We start from the raw sequence: 12,987 nt of genomic DNA, 5'->3' as shown, positions 1-12,987 counted from the left end.
ATTTATGCCTAATGGTGGGAAAGGTCGAAAAAAGAAAAAGGAAAAACTGCTGAACTATTTCCTTCTGTCGTTAATGTTTGTCAACGCAGCTCCCTCTGTCACGACCATAGACAAACAGTGTGGTCACGTCTCACGACCACTGAGCGGTCACGACCACCAACATCCATCCTGTCAGTTTCCGAGTCCAAGCGTCACATTCAATGTAACCTAACGTAACACACATTCTAGAGGCGCAACATCGTGAGACTTCCGGGAACGCTTACTATCCAAACAGACCAGGCCGGGGTTTGGAGTTTGAGAAGTCAATGAGAGAAGAGACAAATGATTAATTAGTTGTTACTTTTCTCGAAATATAAAGGCACAACCTAGATTATAGCCAGTCTTAAGTAGTTTAACATGTTATTACTCCAACCTGTGAAAGTGACAAACTGACATTTTTATTTTCGTCAAAAACAACTTTATATTGACGTGTTTCAGCGCATGAGTTTAGTTAGTTCAACAGAATGCACATGTAAATGTCTCCCTTATCATGCTTATGTCCATACTACCCCTAACACACGCAGGGGCATCATTTCAGCTAAACCTGCTAGGGCAGTGTTTCCCAAACTAGGTCCTTGGGACCCCAAGGGATGCACATTTTGTTTTTTGCCCTAGCACTACACAGCTGATTCAAATAATCAACTAATCATCAAGCTTTGATTATTTGAATCAGCTGTGTAGTGCTAGGGAAAAACCAAAACGTGCACCCCTTGGGGTCTGTCATGTCAAATAGTGTCCCCCTGCCAAAAAGTCAGGATGCTCTCAATGGTGCAGCTGTTTAACTTTTTGAGGATCTGAGGACCCATGCCAAATCTTTTCAGTCTCCTGAGTCGCTGTCGTGCCCTCTTCACGACAAACGTCTTGGTGTGTTTGGACCATGATAGTTTGTTGGTGATGTGGACACCAAGGAACTTGAAGCTTTTGACCTGCTCCACTACAGCCCCGTTGATGTGAATGGGGGCGTGCTCTGCTCTCCTTTTCCTGTAGTCCATGATCAGCTCCTTTGTTTTGATCACGTTGAGGTAGAAGTTGTTGTCCTGGCATACACTGCCAGGTCTCTGACCTCCTCCCTATTGGCTGTCTCATCGTTGTTGGTGGTCAGGCCTACCACCGTTGTGTTGTCGGCAAAGTTAATAATGGTGTTGGAGTCGTCCTTGGCCACGCAGTTGTGGGTGAACAGGGAGCACAGGAGGGGACTAAGCATGCACCCCTGAGGGGCCCCCATGTTGAGGATCAGCGTGGCAGATGTGTTGTTGCCTACCCTTACCACCAGGGGGCGGCCCGTCAGGAAGTCCAGGATCCAGTTGCAGAGGGAGGTGTTTAGTCCCAGGAGGGTCCTTACCTTAGTGATGAACTTTGAGGGCACTATGGTGTTGAACGCTGAGCTGTAGTCAATGAACAGCCTTCTCACGTAAAAGTTCATTTTGTTCAGGTGGGAAAGGGCAGTGCGGAGTGCAATAGAGATGACATCATCTGTGGATCTGTTGGGGCGGTATACGAATTGGAGTGGGTCTAGGGTTTCTGGGACGATGGTGTTGATGTGAGCCATGACCAGCCTTTCAAAGCACTTCATGGCTACAGACGTGAGTGCTACAGGTCGGTAGTCAATTAGGCCGGTTACCTTGCCGTTCGTGGGCACTGGGACTATTGTGGTCTGCTTGAAACATAACACAGTAGGTATTACAGACTCAGTCAGGGACAGGTTGAAAATGTCAGTGAAGACACTTGCCAGTTGGTCTGCGCATGCTCTGAGTACACGTCCTGGTAATCCATCTGGCCCTGCGGTCTTGTGAATGTTGACCTGCTTAAAGGTCTTACTCACATCGGCTACGTAGAGCGTGATCACATAGTCGTTTGGAGCAGCTGGTGCTCTCATGCATGCTTCAGTGTTGCTTGCCTCGAAGCGAGCATAGAACGTTTGAACATCTTGATGAACAATTTGGCCTTAATGGCCATGTACTCTTATAATCTCCACCTGGCACAGCCAGAAGAGGACTGGCCACCCCTCAGACCCTGGTTCATCTCTAGGTTCCTTCCTAGGTTCCTACCTTTCTAGGGAGTTTTCCTAGCCACCGTGCTTCTACATCTGCATTGCTTGCTGTTTGGGATTTTAGGCTGCATTTCTGTGTAGCACTTTGTGACATCTGCTGATGTAAAAAGGGCTTTATAAATACATTTGATTGATTGAAGTCATTTAGCTCATCTGGTAGGCTCATGTCACTGGGCAGCTCGCGGTTGGGCTTCCCTTTGTAGTCCGTAATAGTTTGCAAGCCCTGCCACATCCGACGAGCATCAGAGCCGGTGTAGTAGGATTCAATCTTAGTCCTGTATTGATGCTTTGTCGTGGGCATAGCAGGATTTCTTATAAGCATCTGGGTTAGTGTCCCGCTCCTTGAAAGAGGCAGCTCTACCCTTTAGCTCAGTGCAGATGTTGCCTGTATTCCATGGCTTCTGGTTGGGGTATGTACGTATGGTCACTGTGGGGACGACGTCATCGATGCACTTATTGATGAAGCCGGTGACTGATGTGGTGTACTCCTCAATGCCATCGGATGAATCACGGAACATATTCCAGTCTGTGCTAGCAAAACAGTCCTGTAGCATACATCTGCGTCATCTGACCACTTTCGTATGGAGCGAGTCACTGGTACTTCCTGCTTTAGTTTTTGCTTGTAAGCAGGAATCAGGAGGATAAAATTATGGTCAGATTTGCCAAATGGAGGGCGAGGGAGAGCTTTGTACGCGTCTCTGTGTGTGGAGTAAATGTGGTCTAGTTTTTTTTCTTCTCTGGTTGCACGTGACATGCTGGTTGAAATTAGGTAAAACGGATTTAAGTTTTCCTGCACTAAAGTCCCCGGCCACTATGTGCAAATCAGTTCAATTCATGCACTGGCTCCTCTGGCTGGCATATTTTTTATTTTGAGCTTCCCTCCCCTTGTCTTGTCTTACTAAAGTATGCTATTAGTCCTATTATGATTATTTTTCCCTACCTTCCTTACTCCACAACATAGCATAGCTCAGTAATACAGCAGTACACTTGTGGTTGAATATAATGCATGACACAAACAGACAGTTTAATAATGTTGAACTCACAAATACCAAAAGGGATTTACAACAATTCATGAATTAAATGAACACCCAGTGAAAATAACAACCTGGCAATATTTAAGATTGAAATATGAAAAAGTAGTTTTTTGTGGAACAGGTGGGTCATGAACTTGTTGATTTTATTTAATATACCCACATGGCAGTTATAGACTGAAAAACATGAGTATAGGCTAACAACACCTCAACAATACATTACAATTTAATTGAGAAAACAGAAGTGTGAATGACAAAGTACACAATATGAGAGAGGGGCAGTCTTGGCAGTAGTAGGTTATGGATTATTTTTAAAAATCTCAGTTTTGGCGTGTGGGATAGAGAAGAGGTGGGTGCTACAGGTGGTTCTGCCAGTCACTTACCCTCGACAGGCAGCCTGTCGTCTCGGAAGATGGACTTGAAGAGGGAGACTGTAAAGTCCAGGTAGAGCTGTTCTCTTTGCTCTTGGAGTGTTTGCAGTGCTAGTGTATGTAGTGCATCTGTGTATCTCACGGTGCCCAGGATGATATGTCAAGCACAGGTCTTTAGCAGATTATATCAAACCACATGACATTAACAGTAGCTGTAGATAATGTAATGAAAAGTGGGATCTTGGAGGGTGGTGGATCATGGAGGACATCAGGTGGATCCAGGTCTGGGGAAGGGATATGGTAGGTATCTCAGAGCATGGCAGAACCCCTAGAGGACATCAGGTGGATCCAGGTCTGGGGAAGGGATACGGTAGGTGTTTCAGAGCATGGCAGAACCCCTAGAGGACATCAGGTGGATCCAGGTCTGGGGAAGGGATATGGTAGGTATCTCAGAGCATGGCAGAACCCCTAGAGGACATCAGGTGGATCCAGGTCTGGGGAAGGGATATGGTAGGTATCTCAGAGCATGGCAGAACCCCTAGAGGACATCAGGTGGATCCAGGTCTGGGGAAGGGATATGGTAGGTATCTCAGAGCATGGCAGAACCCCTAGAGGACATCAGGTGGATCCAGGTCTGGGGAAGGGATATGGTAGGTATCTCAGAGCATGGCAGAACCCCTAGAGGACATCAGGTGGATCCAGGTCTGGGGAAGGGATACGGTAGGTATCTCAGAGCATGGCAGAACCCCTAAAGGACATCAGGTGGATCCAGGTCTGGGGAATGGGATATGGTAGGTATCTCAGAGCATGGCAGAACCCCTAGAGGACATCAGGTGGATCCAGGTCTGGGGAAGGGATATGGTAGGTATCTCAGAGCATGGCAGAACCCCTAGAGGACATCAGGTGGGTCCAGGTCTGGGGAAGGGATACGGTAGGTATCTCAGAGCATGGCAGAACCCCTAAAGGACATCAGGTGGATCCAGGACTGGGGAAGGGATACGGTAGGTATCTCAGAGCATGGCAGAACCCCTAGAGGACATCAGGTGGATCCAGGTCTGGGGAAGGGAAATGGTAGGTATCTCAGAGCATGGCAGAACCCCTAGAGGACATCAGGTGGATCCAGGTCTGGGGAAGGGATATGGTAGGGATCTCAGAGCATGGCAGAACCCCTAGAGGACATCAGGTGGATCCAGGTCTGGGGAAGGGATATGGTAGGTATCTCAGAGCATGGCAGAACCCCTAGAGGACATCAGGTGGATCCAGGTCTGGGGAAGGGATACGGTAGGTATCTCAGAGCATTGCAGAACCCCTAAAGGACATCAGGTGGATCCAGGTCTGGGGAATGGGATACGGTAGGTATCTCAGAGCATTGCAGAACCCCTAGAGGACATCAGGTGGATCCAGGTCTGGGGGAAGGGATATGGTAGGTATCTCAGAGCATGGCAGAACCCCTAGAGGACATCAGGTGGATCCAGGTCTGGGGAAGGGATATGGTAGGTATCTCAGAGCATGGCAGAACCCCTAGAGGACATCAGGTGGGTCCAGGTCTGGGGAAGGGATATGGTAGGTATCTCAGAGCATGGCAGAACCCCTAGAGGACATCAGGTGGATCCAGGTCTGGGGAAGGGATATGGTAGGTATCTCAGAGCATGGCAGAACCCCTAGATCCTGAAGAACAGGAGCAGAGTAAAAGGGAAAGGTACAGAGGCATAGAAGGATGCAGAAAGAAAACACACAGGTTACAGGTACACTACCAGTAAAAAGTTTGGACACACCTACTCATTAAAGGTTTTTCTTTATTTGTAAAAAAAAAAAAGTTACATTGTAGAATAATAGTGAAGACATCAAAACTATGAAATAACACATGGAATCATGTTGTAACCAAAAAAGTGTTAAACAAATCAAAATATATTTTAGATTTTAGATTCTTCAAAGTAGCCACCCTGTGCCTTGATGACAGCTTTGCACACTCTTGGCATTAAGTAACCAACCCCACCGGCTAGGTACAAGGTCGTTGTCACGCGTGCTGTAGGTGGGTGCAGTGGTGGAATCAAACGCAGGACACCGAAGTATAGTCCAACAGACTTTAGTAAATCTCCAACAAGGAAATACGACAACTCTTGCCCGAAGGCGAAATTACGCACGAAGGCGAACAAAAACAAAAGCGCACTAACAGGTGCGTAACACTCCAACGCAGTGGAGGGAAGCTCAACCGAGCGAAAATACTAATTAAGCCCTACACACGACAGACCAAAATCAATAACACACAACACTAGACAAACACAACGAGAAACTTATAGGACACTAATTACGCTAAACGAGAACAGGTGTGACAACAAACAGACAAAAGCAAACGAACATGAAACATACAACGGTGGCAGCTAGTATTCCGGAGACAACGAACGCCGAAGCCTGCCCGAACAAGGGAGAGAGGCAGCCTCGGCCGAAACCGTGACAGTACCCCCCCCCTTGATGCGCGGCTCCAGACGTGCGCCGACTCCGGCCTCGGGGACGACCCGGAGGACGCGGAGCAGGGTGCGTCGGGTGCCCACGATGGAATTCTGTCAGGAGAGACGGGTCCAAAATGTCTCTCCTCGGCACCCAGCACCGCTCCTCCGGACCGTACCCCTCCCACTCCACTAGATACTGGAGACCCCCATCCGACGTCTCGAATCCAAGATGGACCTCACGGAGTACGCCGGTGCCCCCTCGATGTCCAATGGGGGCGGAGGAGTCTCCCTGATCTCACTTTCTTGGAGTGGGCCAGCTACCACCGGCCTGAGAAGGGACACATGGAACGAGGGGTTAATACTTTTATATTCAACAGGTAGTTGTAATTTGTAACACACCTCGTTCAACCTTCCCAGGACTTTAAATGGCCCTACAAACCGCCGACCCAGTTTCCGACAGGGCAGGCGGAGGGGCAGGTTTCTGGTAGAGAGCCAGACCACCAGGTGCGTACACCGGTCCCTCACTGCGGTGGAGATCGGCGCTCGCCTTATGACGTCGGAGGACCCGCTGCAGGTGGACGTGTGCAGCGTTCCATGTCTCCTCCGAGCGCCGCGCCCACTCATCCACCGCAGGAGCCTCGATCTGGCTCTGCTGCCAAGGTGCCAGAACCGGCTGGTACCCTAACACACATTGGAAAGGGGTTAGGTTAGTGGAGGAATGGCGTAGGGAATTCTGGGCCATTTCGGCCCAGGGAACGTACCTTGCCCACTCCTCCGGCCGGTCCTGGCAGTATGTTCTAAGAAACCTACCCACATCCTGGTTCACACGTTCCACCTGCCCATTACTCTCCGGGTGGTAACCCGAGGTGAGGCTCACCGAGACCCCCAACCGCTCCATAAAAGCTCTCCAGACTCTGGAGGTAAATTGGGGACCTCGATCAGACACAATATCCTCGGGTACCCCGTAGTGCCGGAACACATGGGTGAATAGGGCTTCGGCAGTTTGCAGGGCGGTAGGAAGGCCCGGCATGGGGAGCAAACGACAGGCCTTAGAAAACCGGTCCACAACGACCAGTATAGTGGTATTCCCCTGTGAAGGAGGAAGGTCTGTAAGGAAATCCACCGAGAGGTGGGACCATGGTCGTTGTGGAACGGGCAGGGGTAGTAACTTACCCCTAGGCAGATGTCTAGGCGCCTTACACTGGGCGCACACCGAGCAGGAGGAAACATAAACCCTCACATCCCTTGCCAACGTGGGCCACCAGTACTTGGCACTAAGACAGTGCACTGTCCGGCCGATACCCGGGTGTCCAGAGGAGGGTGACGTGTGAGCCCAATAGATCAATCGATCCCGAACCTCGAGCGGAACATACTTCCGACCCTCCGGGCATTGTGGTGGACTAGGGTCGGTGCGTAACGCCCGCTCGAGCTCAGCATCGACCTCCCACACTACCGGTGCCACCAGACACGACTCCGGCAGTATGGGAGTGGGCTCCACGGACCTCTCCTCCGTGTCATACCGCCGAGACAGCGCATCTGCCTTACCGTTCTGTGACCCAGGGATGTACGTGATCTTAAATGTAAACCGGGTCAAAAACATATTCCATCTAGCCTGCCGAGGGTTTAGCCTCCTCGCTGCCCGGATGTACTCCAGGTTACGGTGGTCCGTCAAAATGAGGAAAGGGTGTTGAGCCCCCTCAAGCCAGTGCCTCCACACCTTTAGGGCCTGTACCACGGCTAACAGCTCCCTGTCCCCTACGTCATAGTTTCGCTCCGCCGGACTGAGCTTCTTGGAATAGAAGGCACAGGGGCGGAGTTTAGGTGGCGCGCCTGACCGTTGTGAAAGCACGGCTCCAATACCGGCCTCAGACGCGTCCACCTCTACCTGAAATGGTAAAGAGGGATCCGGATGCGCCAGCACTGGAGCCGAGGTAAACAGGTCCTTCAGCCTCCCAAACGCCCTGTCCGCTTTGGCAGACCACTGCAGATGCACCGGGCCCCCCTTCAAGAGAGACGTGATGGGAGCTGCCACCTGTCCAAAACCCCGGATAAACCTCCGGTAGTAATTCGCAAACCCCAAAAACTGCTGCACCTCCTTCACAGTGGTTGGTGTTTGCCAATTACGCACGGCTGACACCCGGTCTACCTCCATCTTCACCCCTGACGCAGACAACTGATACCCCAAAAAGGAGACCGACTCCTGGAAAAACAGACACTTCTCTGCCTTAACATACAGGTCGTGCTCCACCAGCCTCCGCAACACTCTGCGCACCAGGGCCACATGCTCGACACGGGTAGGCGAGTACACAAGAATGTCATCTATGTACACCACGACCCCCTGCCCCTGCATGTCCCTGAAGATCTCATCCACGAATGATTGGAAAACTGACGGAGCGTTCATCAACCCGTATGGCATGACAAGATACTCGTAATGGCCCGAGGTGGTACTAAAGGCTGTCTTCCATTCATCGCCCTCCCTGATGCGCACCAAGTTGTACGCGCTCCTGAGATCTAATTTAGTGAAGAAACGCGCCCCATGCAAGGACTCAGTCATGGTCGCAATCAGCGGGAGTGGATAACTGTACTTCACCGTGATCTGATTGAGACCACGGTAATCGATGCACGGGCGCAAACCACCATCCTTCTTCTTCACAAAAAAGAAACTCGAGGACGCAAGGGAAGTGGAAGGCCGTATGTATCCTTGTCTCAGAGATTCGTCTATGTAAGTCTCCATAGCTTTCTTCTCCTCCTGAGACAAAGGATACACATGGCTCCGTGGGAGCGCAGCTCCTGCCTGGAGGTCTATCGCACAATCCCCCTGCCTATGGGGTGGCAACCGCGTCGCCCTCGATTTACTAAACGCGATAGCCAAATCCCCATACTCAGGGGGAACGTGCAATGCGGGCACCTGGTTTGGACTCTCCACCGAGGTAGCCCCCACGGAAACGCCCAAACATCGACCCACACACTGAGCAGACCACTCCATCAGAGCCCTCTCCTGCCACGAAATAGATGGGTTATGGGTACTCAACCAGGGCATGCCCAGCACCACCGGATACGCAGGAGAGTCAATCAGAAATAGCTGAATCATCTCCTGATGACCCCCCTGCGCACAAATCCTAAGTGGCGCAGTGACTTCCCTGATCAAGCCCGCACCCAACGGACGGCTATCTAGGGCATGAACGGGGAAAGGGACATCAACAGGAAGAAGGGGAATCCCTAAAGCTAAACAAAACTTCTTATCAATAAAATTCCCAGCCGCGCCTGAATCTACCAGCGCCTTATGCTGGGTATGAGGTGCTACCTGTGGAAAACTCACAGGCATACAGAAATGTGCAACAGAGAGCTCTGGGTGAGTGGGGCGCCTACTCACCTGGAAGGAATCCCCAGTGCGGGACCTGTCGTCCTCTCCCCTAGGAGGCCATCCCCAGCACCTAGCCGCGGTGTGTCCTCCCCGACCACAGTTGGTGCAGGGGATGGACCCCCTAGTAAGCCGACCCCTCCTCTCTCTAGCGCCAGCGCCCCCGAGCTCCATGGGGCACGGCTCGGAGGCGCTGGAGGGTGAAATGGACGGACCCCCCTCGGGACGTCCGCGGGTAGCTAGCAGGTTATCCAGCCTGATGGACATGTCGACCAACTGGTCGAACGTGAGGCTGGTGTCCCTACAGGCCAGCTCCCGACGGACGTCCCTCTCGTAGACTACATCTGTAGTGATCGACGAGAGCCCGATCATTCCACCCTGCATCTGCCGCTAGAGTCACGGAATTCGAGGGCGAACTCCTGGGCACTCCTCCTCCCCTGCCGGAGGAAGACCAGACGCTCCCCCGCCGCTTTCCCCTCCGGGGGATGGTCAAACACCGCCCTGAAGCGGCGGGAGAACTCGTCGTATGTTATGGTGTCCGCGTCGATCCTCCTCCACTCCGCGTTGGCCCATTCCAACGCCTTCCCGGAAAGGCAGGAGATCAGGGCGGACACGCTCTCATGTCCCGAGGGCACCGGGTGCACGGTGGCCAGGTACAGCTCCACCTGGAGAAGGAAACCCTGGCACCCGGCCGCGGTCCCATCGTAAGCCCTCGGGAGCGAGAGTCGGACTCCTCTGGGTTCTGGTGCGGGAATGGGCTGACTGGCCGATGGTGCTGGCAGGGAGGATGGCGGTGGCGGCGTCCCCCAGCCTCGGATGGTGGTGATCACCTCCTGCAGTGCGGTCCCCATCTGCAGGATCTGGTCACTTTGTTCCCGGACCCTGTCCTCCAGCGTCGCCTGGGCTGCTGCGGCTCCTGCTGATTCCATTCTTGGGTGTGTTATTCTGTCACGCGTGCTGTAGGTGGGTGCAGTGGTGGAATCAAATGCAGGACACCGAAGTATAGTCCAACAGACTTTAGTAAATCTCCAACAAGGAAATACGACAACTCTTGCCCGAAGGCGAAATTACGCACGAAGGCGAACAAAAACAAAAGCGCACTAACAGGTGCGTAACACTCCAACGCAGTGGAGGGAAGCTCAACCGAGCGAAAATACTAATTAAGCCCTACACACGACAGACCAAAATCAATAACACACAACACTAGACAAACACAACGAGAAACTTATAGGACACTAATTACGCTAAACGAGAACAGGTGTGACAACAAACAGACAAAAGCAAACGAACATGAAACATACAACGGTGGCAGCTAGTATTCCGGAGACAACGAACGCCGAAGCCTGCCCGAACAAGGGAGAGAGGCAGCCTCGGCCGAAACCGTGACAGTCGTCAAGGTTCTCATTAGCAGCTTTGAGAATTTCCTTGTATATTATGCTCTTCCATCAGGGGGCTCTGGCAGCAGGTCCATAAAATAGATGGGGACTTCTCTTTGGTGTATGGGTCACTCAGGTGGGTGTCTAGGATATAGGGTTGGGGATCGTTCCATCATGATAGGACAATACAAAAATATATTAGATGTATACTATATTTAAAAATGTATATCCCTCATCTGCACAAAATTGAAAGCTCTCTCTCACAACCCCTGCTCACAGACACACGTTGGTGCTGGGATATGCAATCATTTCCTTTCTCACTCACTTAACGCCACACTTATTCAAACACATAAACGCACACCACACCTTCCACCACAATTCATCCACACATACCCACATACTGTGTCTTCTATGTCTTCTGTTTGCTATGTTTTTATCTCCACTATGTTGATTGAGTACTTGTGTTCTAATTTAGTTGTATTTGAAGATGTATTATTTTGCTTGTTATCTTTTCTTGTAATATCGTCTTATCCCTTTATAAAATATTATACCTACTATAAATGTGCTTTATTATTACAATCCCTACCATGGCTAGTATTGATTGTTCTATTATTCGACTCCTCTATTAAAACTTTCAGAATAGCCATGGAGTAGTCTTTGTGTCGCGGAACATTTGGTTGTCAATATACAGTTTATCGACAACAAGAGCAACACGCTTCCCCTTTAATCTATTTTCCTTGAAGATTGGGTACAGAACTTTGCGCCGTTCTGCAATCTCCCTCGGGAACTGATCATTCATGCCTATTTTCGTGCCAGCAAGTCTTTTACCTTTTAACCATTACTTTATCCTTTCAAAAAGCACATTTGGCAATGATTGGATGCTCATATCTCTGTCCTTTTTATCCAAAACGGTGTACACGTTCGAGTTGGATTTTGTCGACAGCCTCGAGTGGAATTTGAAGTGCTGTAAGAAAGAAGTCCTTCACAATTTTTTCTGTAATCTCTCCCTCTTTTTCCTGGATCCCCGTAAGTACTAGATTTTCTTTCATCGATCTAGTTTGTATGTCTAGTAAGGCTTCTCTCAGAAAGTTGTTCTCCTTTTTAAGTTCCTTAACATCCGTTTCCATCCTAGTGACTGTCCCTTTTAGTCCCAGTGGTGAAAAGCATAAATCATCTGTATTAGTCGAGGAGTCGCGTTTTCTCTTGGAGATTGATTCTCCTCGTTTATCTTCCGTCATGTTTGGGTGTTGTGTGCTGTTGTAATATTTGTCGATACATTTCTCTAGCCTTATAATTTATTTTGTGTTATTATCCAGATTGAATGTTATTACCCTCGAATATATGAAATGTTAATATTTAGTCTAACTTACTGATATTGAATATTATGTTTTTATCTTGAGGTGATTTGTACCGCTGTGTATTCAATACGCCATCTTGTATACCTGCCCTTTACCGGAAGTTCCCTACCTACTACAGTGTTTCGTGTAGGCTTACCCTGGAGTGAAGTTTTGATCTTTGCAACAACTTAGCATGTTTGCTAACCCTTCCCCTAACCTTAACCCTTTTAAAATCAAATCAAATTTTATTGGCCGCATACACATATTTAGCAGATGTTATTACGGGTGTAGTGAAATGCTTGTGTTCCAAGCACCAACAGTGCAGTAAAATCCAACAATACACAACAGAACACACAAAGCTAAAAGTAAAATAATATAATTTATGTACAGAATAATACGAAATGCTCTGAGACCAGGTTGCAGCCTCAGCCAAAGCATTTCTACACAATAAAAAAACTCTAAAATGCAATTTGGAGAACAGCAAAAACAAGCAAAATTGACTCCAGCCATTATCACCTTGTTGCTTTAGCTTCATTCACTTCAGTGAATAGGGGTCTTAACATTCTACAAACACGTCGTACAATAATTAGCTGCTACACACTTGCTCAGCACTGGGAATAAAACTCTCGTTTAGTGTCATGTCATGTCAAACAGCAGACCTAGCCAAAGCCATCTACTCCAGCCATCTTTACCTCTGCACTGTCACGCGGTTCCCTGCAGCTGCATTGATGCCCTCTCCATAAAGCGAGCCAGCCATACAAGCAGCCTTACCTCCCACTCCAAAGCGTCCGCATAAAGTCAGCCCTCTAATACTGCTAAACTGCATTTGACATTTAATCGCGATTGGAATGATTTTAGTAGCCTATTTTAAATTGTTTGTGTTGAGCTAGCCCTTACGAAAAAGATTGGAGTCAGAGTGCAGTAAAACGACAGTATACTGCAATTACTGTGTCCAAAATACCACAGTCACTG

Source organism: Coregonus clupeaformis, chromosome 11 (assembly GCF_020615455.1).
Source record: "Coregonus clupeaformis isolate EN_2021a chromosome 11, ASM2061545v1, whole genome shotgun sequence".
Classification (NCBI taxonomy): domain Eukaryota; kingdom Metazoa; phylum Chordata; class Actinopteri; order Salmoniformes; family Salmonidae; genus Coregonus; species Coregonus clupeaformis.
The sequence above is the reverse complement of the archived record's forward strand: the minus strand, read 5'-3'. Positions refer to the sequence as shown.